Source organism: Priapulus caudatus, unplaced genomic scaffold (genome assembly GCF_000485595.1).
Source record: "Priapulus caudatus unplaced genomic scaffold, Priapulus_caudatus-5.0.1 Scaffold81, whole genome shotgun sequence".
Taxonomy (NCBI): domain Eukaryota; kingdom Metazoa; phylum Priapulida; class Priapulimorpha; order Priapulimorphida; family Priapulidae; genus Priapulus; species Priapulus caudatus.
The window spans coordinates 287,892-302,739 of record NW_014577142.1 but is presented as its reverse complement, the minus strand read 5'-3'; the positions used below and the strand labels follow the sequence as shown (position 1 = coordinate 302,739).

Sequence of the window (14,848 nt, the reverse complement as noted above, 5' to 3'; positions counted from 1 at the left end):
TTTGGTGTGTGCGTGTGTGCGCATGCGGATTTGGCGATCTTAAAATTTGGTGCGGGTTTCCGATGAATGCCGAAGTTTGTTCGGCAACATAACTTTTTAGAAAATTGCCTCAAAAAGTGACTTTACCATCGAAAAATCGCGTTCTAACGTAGCGGAATGTATTCGGGACGTCCAGAAGGGGCACCAGCTCGATTCGCGTGAGAATACGTGGCACGGTTTCGGAGGAGATACGGAAAACGACACTTCGGCTCTTTCTACTATTATATAGTAGATTATATTAGAATCGTATATAATAAGCATATAAGCTGCTGACGTTTTATAATTTAAAAAATAAAAGATTGCATATTTAATCTTCAAATATTAATAAACTTCGTTTAATTAATACCTTCGTTTAAGTTCGCACCTGATGCTTGCGGTTGTACGCCCGATGACGGATGTTTGCGAAGCGCACGCATGTAACCTGCGCAAAATCCGGCCGTTGCGATACCTACTACACCGCCATAAACTTTACCATGTAATTAAATTTATGCAAATGTTTTTGCGTACAGAAATATAGAGTACAACGTTGACTTACGTTGAATTATCTAGGGCCGGAATTATTGCATCAATGCATGTAAGCATTGTATTAGCGTGCGCGCGTACGTGTATCTAAGCTATGCGTTTATAAACATTATTATTGCATCTATTGACGTAGTTTTGTGTAATTGGTGTGCATTAGAACGAGTCAAACACATTTAAAACCGGCCCAATAACTGGCACGTGGGCGCGTCATTGTTCCTCAATTCTCCACCGCCGCTCACGCGTGTGAGCGCTACAGTCAACGAAGAGACGTCATCCCCCTGGCAACGATTACTACTGTGTAGCAGTCTGAACATAAAAGACGTGAACTCGAGAAACTCGGAGAAAAATGTTTAGAGAGTTATCTTTCTCAGATCTTTATCTGCCAAACTCGTGGCTTGTGGCGGTGTAGTAGATATCGCAACGGACGGATTTTGCGCAGGTTACATGCGTGCGCTTCGCAAACATCCGTCATCGGGCGTACAACCGCAAGCATCAGGTGTGATCTTAAACGAAGGTAGGGCCCTATATATTAAAGTTAATTAATATTTGAAGATAAAATGTGCAATCTTTCAGCTTAATGAGCTATCTCTATTTACTATATTATTATAATTTATTATTTGCTGAGTCTATTGATATTGTCAATAAATTCCTCGAAGTTTAATATTTGATTTTGAAATAATTCATTCTTATAATCGCAATAACACATTACAAGATTTAAGCGATACTCTTTTGAAACCTAATAAAATAATCCCACCTCTCTCATCCTAATTACATACGCTACAATTCTGATATTCAATTCCTGTGGTTGAATACAATGTAAGAAGAATTGCGTGCGTGCGTGCATTCGTGAGTGTGTGCGTTCGTTCAGGTGTGCCGTGTCAAAGGAACAAACGCTACACCAATAGTAATTAATTTACAGTAATATTTCTACAGGTAATGCAGATAGGAATCGTAACAACGGCATTTCCAGGCTGTTTCACGCTGCAGCACGGGTGACGCTGCGTATTTCTACCGTCTGCACGCGCAGCATGCTCCAAGACATGGCCAGCATCAGTGTAGGAAGACTAGCGTAACCAGCACAGCCGTGCAGATGGAGGTAACAACGACTGACGGTGAAGCTCAAACGGTGGTCACCACCGTTACGGAGGGCGAGACTCAGACGGAGGTCACCACCGTTACGGCAAGAGAATCCCAGACGGAGGTCACCAACGTTACGGCGGGAGAAGGTCAGATAGAGGTCACCACCGTTACGGACATAAAGGGTCTGGTGAAGGTAAACGCCGTTAGAGTGTCAATAATATGATTTCACGTTCCATTGACTCGTGTTTTTTTGGCCCCCTATACACGATTACATCCTGGTCTCTTTCGCCCCCCCCCCTCCCCCTCTCTCTCTCTCCTCTCTATCTCTTTCGCGCTCGTTCTCTCCATCTCTTGTCCATTCATTGACAGTGTGTCCCCCCGTAAACATATTTTTATTGGCATGAAGGTTTGATATGAAGGCACGATGGATTTCTAATGTTAACCAATGATTTTAGATCAGGGATACAGTCACACCCACTAGCCAGGAGGCAGAAAAGTGTGGAAATATACGCACAAGTAAATACAAGAATGCCACACGACGAATTCAATGCAGAGCCGAGCCAGGTATGATATGCTACGTAATCAATAAAGTGAGTGGCAAATGCAGCTATGGGGCAATGCAGATCGAGATTCCTTTTGTAATGCTTTACGTTAACTGAACCTATAATATTTGCCAGCCACTTTTGAAGACGAAGCCTACGTGACTGCGGCGGAGACAGACACGTTTTCTTTTCTCATACAAGATGTGATCCTGTATGTCATTCCAAATTACCTACTCTTTCTCTGCACACGATATACACTGTTGCATGTGTCACATAATAATGTGTAGATTACCTGGATGAAGATGCGACAATTCCTTCTCTCGCAGGTGCACCACAATATCGACCATCTGTTCGGCGCACCTCAACTCTCAGCTGTGGCCTACCATCGCCGGCCCAAGACGTTCCACAGCAGCGTCATGGTCGTAGAACCGACGGCCGCTCATAACACTTTCAAAAAGTTACAGAAATTGGCCCGAAATTGCGAGGATTCGTTCGAATTTAGCAGTAAGTGACTAATTCTACGTGGAGAGAGCGATAGCGGAATCTGAACGCAAACTCTAAACACGGAAAATACTATAGTGTCTCGTCTACCGGCAATAAGTTACTTGACACTTTGGCTACATGAAGTGATAACGAGAACCAATGTGCTCGATGTTTGCTATAGCCTACCGTCATTACGTTAAATCACTCTTTAGCTAGATGAAGGAGTAACGTTGTGCTATCTACTTTTACACGCTGAACGCACTGCACTCACTGCACTGCACACGCACACACTACTAACACCGCGTGTATTTAGGTAGAGTTTTTGTTGTTAGGATCTGATATTTCTAGGTGTTAAGAACTGTTGCATCGTGTTCAGGTTGTGCCGACCAAATCCTCAATCGTCACTTTAAGAGAATGCACAAGCTGCCACCGATCTACTGTTCTGAGGTCAGCAGTTCGTTTGCCTACGTTCCTCCAGGAGGAGAGTAAGTCGGTTTCTGCCGTTTTTTCGCAAGCATGTTTTAGATTTGTTTAATAGTTTGACACTGATAAATTTGCCGTTTATTACGAGCATGTTCATGTTTTTCAATACTATGACATTGATATTTAGAGGTGGTGGGGTACCCGGCGTTGCCCGGGTTCGTTTTGTATATGCATTAAAACGGAACTTTCGGGAATTCCAGCGTACATAACTTGACGCGAAGAAATGACGCGTGTGCATAGAATTTGCATGGCGTGTTTCGTATTGCACTGATGGTTTTTATCGGGAAATAATGTTCTAGCCAAAGGCGTGCATATAGAACGTACATATGTGATTTGGATTGTTATAGGATTGTGTGATTAACTTACTGTTGGCTAACACGCTGTCTCCAGACATACAGGTCTCGTGGTTTTCTGGAAACCCGTGGAAGCCGTGGATGCTAGCAGCTTGCGAATCGAAGCGAAAGGTCAGTATAGTCGTTGGTTATTACTTTATTAGGCTAAAGAAATACTAGCTTCATTATAGAACGTGACCTGAAATAACGCGAGAATTTATCGTCGTCATCGTCGTTGTTTTCATCGGCGTCTTCATCATCGTCACTGCCACAACTATGGTAGTAACCGCGACTGAGACAGTCAACAGATATTAATGTTATGTAATAAAATACTGCAGGTTTTGTGCATGGGAGGTGGACAGGTTATCCCGCATCTTGAGAAGTGGGTTGTTATTTATGACAAGCATCTCCTACCCCTTCTCTCTCTCGAAACCGTTAGATTTCTGGTACGTACCGTATATGACGTCTTACGTATTTAAAAATTGCTAATACATAATTTGGGGTAGAAATTATGATTGGTAGCAGCAAAATCTATTGTATTATTACCGTATTATAATGATTTATTACACGTATTATATTATTTTCATATTATATAAATGTAAATAAAAATTGCGTCTGTCACTCGCGGCATCTCACTTACACAGCTTACCTACTTTAGAACGGGATTCCGAGACCTTAACCAAAAGGGCAAAACAGTATCAGCGTGGTAGGAGATTGTTTCGTGGCAACTCTAGAGAAGATGGCGCTGGAAGAGGAGGTGACGCGGATAGTAAGTACAACATCATTTAATTCTGTACGAAACTATATTAAACACGTACGAACCTGTATTAAACTCGTACGAACCTATATTAAACACTTACAAACACATATTAAACACGTATAAACCTATATTAAACTCGTACGTACCTATATCAAACGCGCACGAACCTATATTAAACGCACACTAACTTATATTAAACATGTACGAACCTATATTAAACTCGCACGAACCCATATTAAACACGTACGAACCTATACCAAACACGTACGAACCTATATCAAACACGTACGAACCTATATCAAACACGTACGAACCTATATTAAACTCGTACGTACCTATATTAAAGACGTACGAACTTATATTAAACACGTACAAACATCTTTGTATTCGAACTTCTTATGTAATCTCTTCATGTTCAGATCACCACGTGCGAGGATAAGCATATCCATCGAATCACAGGCGATCGTGGACTCTATCTTCAATGCGTATTTCATCCAGCAGGTATGATTAGATGAAGCCAGCGATGATGATGAAGGACAAACCTCGGACTCAACATAACCCTTAGAATGAATATCGCAAATGTTTAAAATGGCCGCCATAAAACTGATATTTACCTATATCTCCGCTTCTAAATAACATAGAGCTTTGATTTTAAGTGCTAAACATACATTTTCAGGGACAAGGAATCCAATGAAACACATTTCAATAAGCTAAACTTGACCAAAAAGCCAAAATAGCAGCCAAAACCAGATGTCATGGTACCTGTCACACAACGTGCATCTATTCTACACTGAAGTTCGTGTGTAAGCATGCTCGTCGCCATGGTGTTACGCCCATCATCACCTTTGACCAACCACTATAGTGGAAAGCCATCATGATCATTGAGACTGAGCCCACAGGAAGTGTCTTGGATGATATAGTCTTGCTCCTGGGGGGCTTTCACACAGAAATGAGTTTCTTGGGAAGCATCGGGCACCTCATGGCTGGATCAGGACTGCAGGAATTCTTGGAGCTAATCTATGCAGGCAACGCGGTGGTACACATGATGACAGGCAAGGCTATTGCACGAGCAGTACGAGGACATCTCATTGTTGATGCAGCACTGAATGCCTTAATTTTGTCAGACGTACTTGGTGTGCCACTCCCTCAACCATCTGCAGAGCCACATGAAGTGGAGAAGACCAATGAGGCAACAGTGTCACCAGATGATGAGCCTACGACAGACGGAACTGGAAACACTGATCTTGATGAACTTGCTGCCCTCTACAAGAACCTGATGGAAGGTTTCGTGTCTGCAGAGTTCTTTCAAGCTGACGTGTTAACCAGGATCAAGGAGCTCCTCAGGGCCAAAACCGAACCCTTGAAGTCCTCTAGGACTGCCACACATTGGCTACAGTACATGGAGATGGTGGACATACTACGGAAGTTTGTCAGAGCAGAGCGCATTGGCAGCCTCTGGGCACAACCTCTACACCAAATCAGCCCGCCTCTATGTGCAGCGGATGAGCAAGATCAAGGATGAACATCTAGATGTGTACCAACAATTTGAAGAAGGGTTCCATGTTGTCAGAAGAAGTGATTGCCTATGGGCTGGTCTGTCCGTAGATCTCACCATCAAACAGGTCCTGATGAGAAGTATGAAGACCAGCGGTGGCCTGACGAGAGGGCGAGGCATGACAGAGCAACAGCGTATCATATGACTGCTCTCCATGCCTGCCTGTGCTGAAGTCAACAATGCTATGCAGCAGCTCACACGTGTCAACTACAACACTGGTGAACAAAACAAAGACATGACAAATGCTAGACAAGCACGTGACATGAAAGACACACATGCAGTTATCAGCTATCTGCAAGAGAGAACACCCTTCAGCTCAGATCCGAGCTTGCGCAGTATCTCGACAGGGGTGCATGCAACCAGCACAGTCAATGTGGACTCAGCAAAAACTGTTGGAACAGCTATCCTGACCAACATGGATGGACAAACTGCTGCTGACTACACATTCAAGAGGAAGGATTAGGCCATCACCTTGGCTGCGAAATCGGCAATAAAGATTGATGGTGAGGCAGTACAAGTGGATCCCAAGCTGCTTTTCCAGCGACTGACAATTGCTGCAAAAGCTACAGAGGATCTGGAGTCATTCAGCTTGGGGTACCACGGCTGAGAGGACGTATTTTTTCTCCGTTTAGCTTTGTTACATTATGACGGAGCAGAGCGGGCAATCGGAGTTAAACGGTACTTTGAGGGAACTTCTGAGTGGGTTTAAAGGGCAGAAAGCAGAGTTAAATTCTTTACGAGATGAGGTTCAAGGCAATTCTCAGAATGTTTCAAATGAGGTGAAAAAACTGAAATCGGAGAAGGACCTGATCTGGAAATACACGGGAAACAGAATTCAGTGCGTATTTAATGGAGATTTGTTAGATTCCGTTACCCAAGGCATGTGGGCGTGTGATAACGACAAAGTGTCTTATGCCAGAAAGATTTTAACAGAGATTGGCAGAAAGTTGAAGCAGAGAAATAAGCTTATTCGTATTGCTGATTCGTCTGAGGCCGGTTGAGAGACAGTGCGTCAGTACGAGGCGAATTCCGTGGCTAGTGATTCAGATGATGAATCCCGTATTCGGAAGGCTGAGGCGCAGGCTGTGCGCCAGAAAAAGTCCAAGAAACAAAGCCAGCACAAGTCACCATATTTTAACGCTGCAAGGCCAAGCACTTTTGCTACTGCTGGTGGCGGTCATCCCGGGATGGGGCCCTTGTTCGGATTCACAGGGAGAGGACAGCAAAATTTTCCGGGGATACGGAATTTTCGTCCATCACAAGAAGCCTCCTATCCAGGAACGTCATATTCGGGGACGCCATTCACAGGACGTGGTGTCGGAGCCTGTTTCGCCTGTGGGGAGTTCACTCACTATTGCCGAGACTGCCCCCATTCGGCCGGGGTCTCACCCGCCACCTCTATTGGAAAGAAGTGAGACGGCGTCCCAAGCGGGGGCGGGCGGGAAGCAGCGTACCATGGATTCGATAGAAGATGAGTATTATGTTGTTGATAGTGAAGAATGTTTTACTCATAATTATTTCGAATATGAACAAGGGCAAAAAGATATCATTGTTAAAGGCAGGTTGAAAGATAATGTAATATTTTGGCAGAATATTGGTGCAAACAGTTTTGTCTTGGACGTTATTATGAATGGATACAAAATTCCTTTTTATTCGGATCCGCCAGCACAATTTATCAAAAATAATAAATCTGCTCTTAAGGAGGATGAATTTGTTAGTGGAGCCATTTCTCATTTGTTACATAGAGGGTTGATTGCGGAATGTAAATCAACGCCAAGAGTTGTTAATCCGTTGTCGGTTCAGTTCAGCCGTATACCTCAGTGCTACAACAAATAACAATAAATGATATTTATTGAAGAGAAGTGGTTGTTGTCATCTATGCATGGATAGTCAGTGGTTTAAGGGAAGTGCAGTTACCCACCAGCTCTGTTTGATTCCACACTGCTCCTCCGACAGCCACAGAAGCCAGTGCTAGCAGATGCTATCTGGACACTCCTGACACACGATGCACCAGGAATCACATTTTTGTCACGCTGGTTGATGTTACGTACGGTGTTGCCGGCGACGGGGTAGTCCCCGCCCGTTGCAGCAAGCCGTCCGGCTGCGGTGGGACAGTTGGCTGTGTAGGTAGAACGTGACGTTTTGTGCACGGAAATCTTGTTGGGAGAGTTCCCAGTATTGTCTTTGTCTTTTGAATTGTATTGGGTCATGCGGGTTTTTTTTATATATCGCAATGTATAGTAGTAAACAGACTGTTTTTGTTGTAGACCCTCGTGCGAGCCTTGCCGGGGCGGCCAAGACTCGGAAAAGGGAAGGGAGTAATGTAGCGGTCAAGGGTCTACCTACGTCACATGACCTGCGTCCTAAGGTGATTCAAGTATAGCGGGTAGTGATTTACCTACGTCACATAACCCGCGTGCTAAGGTGATTCAAGTATAGCGGGTAGGGATTCACCTACGTCACATGACCCGCGTCCTAAAGTGATTCAAGTATAGCAAGTAGGGATTCACCTCCGTCAGGTGACTCGAATCCTGGATCTTAAAGGGATGGTCACGTGGGGTAGGCACGTGACCATTATGGGTATATAAGCTGCTGCTTTTCGCAGTAAGGGTGTGCACTGGCGTCTCTCGCCAGCTGCTCTATGGTACACAACGCAAGGCTTATCAACGAGTGGTAAGAGAACGTTCACGTTTCATTCCCCGACTCACCCTCGCCTGGCGTTTGCTGATGGATTGACCGTCCCTGCACGCAGGCACGTTGAGTTCTCGGGCCGTATTGCTTGTTACTGTATATGCTGTGTTTTCTGTTTCTGGGTATTCAGCCCAAGTTTGTGTGACGTTCATAGCTACCGGCCTGTCGGTTGGTATGCTAATAAAAGCACCGGCATTCCCGGTTTGAATACAAAACTTGGTGTTGTGGTCTCCGTTACTGCTCGTGTGCGCGTGTGGATCTATAATCAAACCTGTGGTGCACATTGAGGCCGTGACTGGCTCAAACGTTACACGTGTCACAGAGACAGCTGAAGGTCAGGCTCCCATTATGTACTCTTGATGCAATTCATCAACGTGTAAAGCAAAGACCTGCGCTTCCTTGAAAATAGTTTGAGAGCCCACTTTGACATTGGCCTGTTATTGTAACAACCTAAAATAATAAATCATATATATGCGTGCACATCATGTCACAGCATGTCCATTTGCGAGCATGTCACAGAGACAGCTGAAGGTCAGGAATGTCCGCCCATATTTTATGGGAAACTCGTTTCTCATACTCACGTACGTGTGTCACACACAGAGATGAAAACGTTTAAAAGGATAGGAAGCACTGCGTGGATAGGAAGCACTGCGTGGATAGGAAGAACTGCGTGATTTGCAGCGTTGCCCTGTCGGTTGTTACCTGAGCTCGCCGCGCCGTAAAGCAAGGAAAATAGTTCTTAATTCGTTCTAAGTCGTAAACCTTGATAATCACGTTTGATTTATTTTCATTGATACCAAATCGTTTTCTGTTAAGAATAATATAGTTATTCTTTCATAGTCTTTCTATTTATTGGCTAGTAAAATACAGTAAATCATTTAATATGAATCTATTTACTTGGTCGGCAGGTCAATATAAAAGTCTCATCTATAATTTGTAGACTCCTTGTCCTAATGTTGATGGTATGTATGAACCGTACTTTAGTTACAAAAGTTTTGACGTTTCATGCGATTACTTTACCTATAGCTTTTAAGGTTATTGAAAAAGTTCTTGGTCGCCATCCGGTACTGATGGATGCATATGTGCATAATACACAGATCCTAACCAATGCTTTTATAAACCTAATAGAGATTCCCGTGTTAAGCCGACCTGATGACGTTGCTCGATCTGTTTATCATTAAATCGGGGGAGAAGAACTTAGGTGATTTTCCTATTTTACTCTTTCACATTGGTTGCAAACAAAGAAATTACACGTTAAATTATAACGAATGTTCCTCGTTACGAAAGATATGTTAGCTTTGCTCTAGACACTTGCTGTTGCGTAAGCAATACCAGTAAGTATTGTAATTCTCGCGATAATATGAAAACGGTCGGAAAAATCGCTCGAAATAGTTACAGTATTAATAATTATACTTAATTCATTTGGACAATAATTTTTCGGAGCTTCATCGTAGATTTGAATGGTTATTGTCAGGTTGCCGCCGTCACACCAGCTGGTCTGTTGAATCGTCTTTGGCTGAGGCAACAACGCTACCGAAAACTTGCTCGAGCTCGCAGCTCTAGTGGATACCGTGTCCAACGGCCTGGACGTGAACTCGGCTAGCATATTTTACACTGACTCTACCTACGGGTATGTATTCGTATGTAGACGATATCAATATATGATATTGAAGTGGAAGGCTACATAAGGAATTACGGGGCGCCATGCAGGACAGGGCTCAATTTTGTCATAACCCAACCCACCCTCCATTCTGTCTCACAAACTGAATTTGTGAACACAAAACTCAATTCTGTCAATCCTGTACCACAAAACTCAATTTGTAAACACAAAACTCAATTCTGTCAATCCGTTTCCACAAAACTCAATTTTGTGAACACAAACTCAATTTTGTCAATCCTGTTCCACAAAACTCAATTCTGTCGAACCGGTTCACAAAACTCAATTTTGTAAACACAAAACTCATTCTCTGTCGAACCGGTTCCACAAAACTCAATTTTGTAAACACAAAACTCAATTCTGTCGAACCGGTTCCACCAAACTCAATTTGTAAACACAAAACTCAATTCTGCTCGAACCGGTTCCACAAAACTCAATTCTGTCGAACCGGTTCCACAAAACTCAATTTTGTAAACACAAAACTCAATTCTGTCGAACGGTTCACAAAACTCAAGTTTGTAAACACAAAACTCAATCTGTCGAACCGGTTCCACAAAACTCGATTTTGTTCGCCAAATATGGCACACGCATGTAAGAAGGGCCTACCATTGGGCTTATTCTGACAAATGGTAGCCCTTCTTACATGCGTGTGCCATATTTGGGCAACAAATCGAGTTTTGTCGGACCGGTTCGACAGAATGAGTTTGTCCTGTTTACAAAATGAGTTCAGTTGTGCGAACCGGTTCGACAGAATTGAGTTTTGGTGTTTACAAAAATTGAGTTTTGTGGAAACCGGTTCCACAGAATTGAGTTTTGCTGTTTACAAAATCGAGTTTTGTGGAACCGGTTTGACACAAATTGAGTTTTGTGTTTCACAAAATGAGTTTTGTGGGACAGATGACAGAATTAAGTTTTGTGTTCACAAAACTCATTTTTGTCAAGTTTATAGGTACAAAAATGCCTGTCCTGCATGGCGCCCCGTAGGAATGCCATCGGGCATTTACTTTTTAGCATATTTAATAGCAGGGTAACCATCATATATATATGACGTGTAAATTGTGTGCTCATCAACCGATGATATCCAGCTATTAGTTCTCGTGCTATTAAGTTTTATGCGTTGATCTACATGAATGCTTGTATTATTTCAGAAACATGCTTGGAAACAGATACAACTCATGGGATTCCGTTTAAGATAAATAATACTGACGATAGCGCATATATTTTTCAATTTCACAGACATTTGATAAGCAATATATTATCAGGAGTGTATCAAAACTATGTTTGATACACTCCTGATATTATAGTAAGCGGTGAGAACAAGATGTTCACACCTCGGGACGAAAGCGTAAAGTGTACAAATAATTAGTGGAATCTATATAAATGAATGAATGCAGAATTAGCCTAATATAAACATTGGCACATATAAATTCCTAGAACGTTATCAAAAAGCAATTTCTGTTTATTATATAAATTGTTGTACTTCATAATACAATCATGAATTTTAATACACACATATTTACAGGAGTAATATTATAAGCAAAATCTAAAACGATAAGATAATCATAATAAATAATAATATAAATACATATTCAAATCTATTACGATGATAGTGCACCTACCGGAGTCCTATATCTTCTAGCTTGCTGTTGATATCACCAGCTCAGATTGTCTCTCTTCAACTATATGATAACGTAAAAATACTATGATATTCACCACATAATAAGACATGACGTAATAAGCAAAACAGATATAAGCAGTTTTCACCGTGTAGAGAGCAACTGGTACCAGGGCTCAACTGGGAACACACACACACACACACACACACACCACACACACACACAACACACACACACACACACACAAACACACACACACAAACAAACACACACACACAACACACACACACACACAGAACCACACACACACACACACACACCACACACACACACACACACACACTACACACCACAGCACACACAGCACACACACACACGACATACCACACAGCACACACACACACACACACACACGACACACACCATTTTACACACACACGCACACACACACACACGAACACACAGCACCACACACATCACTCCACACACACACACAGAACACACACACACACACACGACACACACACACACTCACACGCACCACACACACCATATATATATATAATATATATATATTATATATATATATATATATATACATTTAGAGCGTTAGCGCCAAGTTCACCAGCAAATAGTATAAGAGAACAAATTGTCATAGCCTTGCCCAGTTCGCCACCTTATGTCGACATTGAACGTCTTCCTTAATCATCTGCAAACACCACTAAATTTCCTCCGTCCGAAACCGCGAATCAGATTTGACGGAATATCCTATATTTCGGTAAACAGCCCCAAAGCCGCCAATTAGCGCCAACAAGCTAAGCCCCATCTTCGCTAAAACATGTGGAGTTCGTTGCGATTGTTCTCGTTGACGTGTGTGACATGCCACAAAATCACGGCGAAGTCCCATCGTAAGCATTTAGGGGGGCAGATGGAGCATTTGGGAGTCTGTACGAAACGTCATCAAACGGGCCCGCGGGCGGGGGGCGGGGGGGGGCGTGCGCGCGGGGGCGGGCGGCCGCGGGGGGGGGGGCGGGCGGGCCGCCTGGGGGGCGGCGGCGGGGCGGGGCGTCCGGGCGGGCGGGGCGCCGGGGGGTCGCGGGGGGGGGCGGCTGGGGCGGGGGGGCGCGCGGGGGGTCGTTGGGGGGGGGGGGCGGCGGCGGCGGGCGGTGGCGCCGGCGCGGCGGGGCGGCCGGGGGGCCGCATACGAGATTAACACATTTCTAAAACGTCCCTTTATGCCCCCAAAGCCGCCCGCTCGCACGCATCTTCGATGGAATGCGTACGCGCTGAACTCATTGTGCTAAATAGCAACATGGCTTGCTCTAACTCGCGAGTCGCAGTCTATTACGGAACAGCGTAGTTCCTTTTAATTAAACTGCGCATATCTGCTTAACCCATGCTACTTGGTCTGCCTGCCCCTAACGCCTGCTAACATTTTAGTGACATTTCAATATTCATCCTTATTACTTAGTTCCTTATTGCCCAATTGATATTATTAGATTTAAATCCGTATTAATGATTTTGATATGTCATGAGCGCGGTGCTGCTGTGTGAGTGTGTGCGCTCGCGTGTGCCGCTCGCGTGTGCGTATGCGCCGTGCGTTTGCGCGCACTGCGTATGCATATGCTGTCTTCGTGTGCTCATGCATGTGCTGCGCATGCACGCCACGATCACTGTGCGTTCAATGAGAGATTAGTTCATTTTGCGCCCTCACTCAACACTGGCCCGCGTAGGCCTCCCGAACCATCTGCGGGTGGACGACCGCGGATTCGCACAAACGCGACGCAGAAGGAGCCTTACCTGCCTCTGGATGTGGGGGGCCATGACCACTTTTATATCTCTACTGCTGGAACCTATCAAAGATGATAAGGACTGTCTCATCTGAAACATATTCACACACTTGATTGTACTGGTTCAAATAGTGTTCACGCGCCAAAGAGTAGTGTCGCTATCGTACAGTGCCCTATACACGGCGCCAGCTCGAACTCGTCGTAATTTAACTTCCAAGCTCTAATAATAATTAATCTTCAAGATACGTGTTTAATTACTACAAAATATAATGAATAGATAACTTTTAAAAACAAATAAACTTAGTAAATAATTAAGTTATAATTTTTATGAATGTTCTTACTTTTAAATGTTTAAATAATTTTAATATTTATGTATAAATTCGTTATTATGTGTATAATTAATAGAATTTAGTATTAAAAAAAGAAAATGAAGCGAAAATGCTTTATCCTCGAAACTTTGTTCACCGTCTTTCATGTTACGGATATCTCGCCTCCTTCTTGACTCATGAAAGCTTTTACGATTTTTTAACACGATCGAAAGTAACAAAGGGAGGATATTTCCCGGTCATGCTGTGGCTGGCATGCTCGGTGGCCTATCTCCATGGATTTGCGCGAGAGGCCGCCATCCTCTATACGACGGATAGTAACTCTGTTTCGCCAATGCGACGTGCATCGTTATAACTGGCAAACTATCGACTGACATCGCAGGCACGAAAACTGAATCATTACACATTTTTCTGCCTCCATTGTTGTCAAGACTTTCGTATATTTCTGGATGCTGAATATTAGTAGTGCTAATATTTTTCAGAGTAACTTAGTTTTACTTCTATAATTTTAGTAATTTCGTTAACATATATATGTTACGTTTTGCGCCCTTTCAATATCTTACACTGTTGTTTATTCATATTAGCTGTATCTCATAAGTCATATATTAATCAATTTCTCACATAGCCCCAGTAGCACATTGACAATTTGTCGCTCACTTCACCCTGATGCTTACCTAATCTCCAAATTACATACTCAAGCGTGGTTTAAGACACTATCAGGATAACGCCCCCTTGCCAAAAAGAAGGTGTTTGTTCTATGAGCCTTTAGCAAAAATAGCACAGCTTTTTGAAATCAGGCGTTTTTCATGAGCGCAGTGCGTTTATACATTGTTTAGATTATAAAATACAGACATCGCGCCGCGTACACAAACAGCAACAACAAAACAACACAAACAAACAAAACACAAACAAACAAACCTAAACAAACACACAACATCACACACACACACACACACCACACACCAACACGAC

At 43.3% G+C, this 14,848-nt stretch overlaps 1 long non-coding RNA gene across 1 annotated transcript; it reads left to right on the top strand.

The window, feature by feature from the left end:
- The first annotated feature begins 8,423 nt into the window (after window positions 1-8,423).
- Window positions 8,424-11,401, top strand: LOC106804621. Its single transcript, XR_001393346.1, has 4 exons — window positions 8,424-8,469; window positions 9,396-9,449; window positions 9,962-10,117; window positions 11,293-11,401. It is a non-coding gene; the product is annotated as an uncharacterized LOC106804621 (long non-coding RNA).
- The last annotated feature ends 3,447 nt before the right edge of the window (window positions 11,402-14,848 follow it).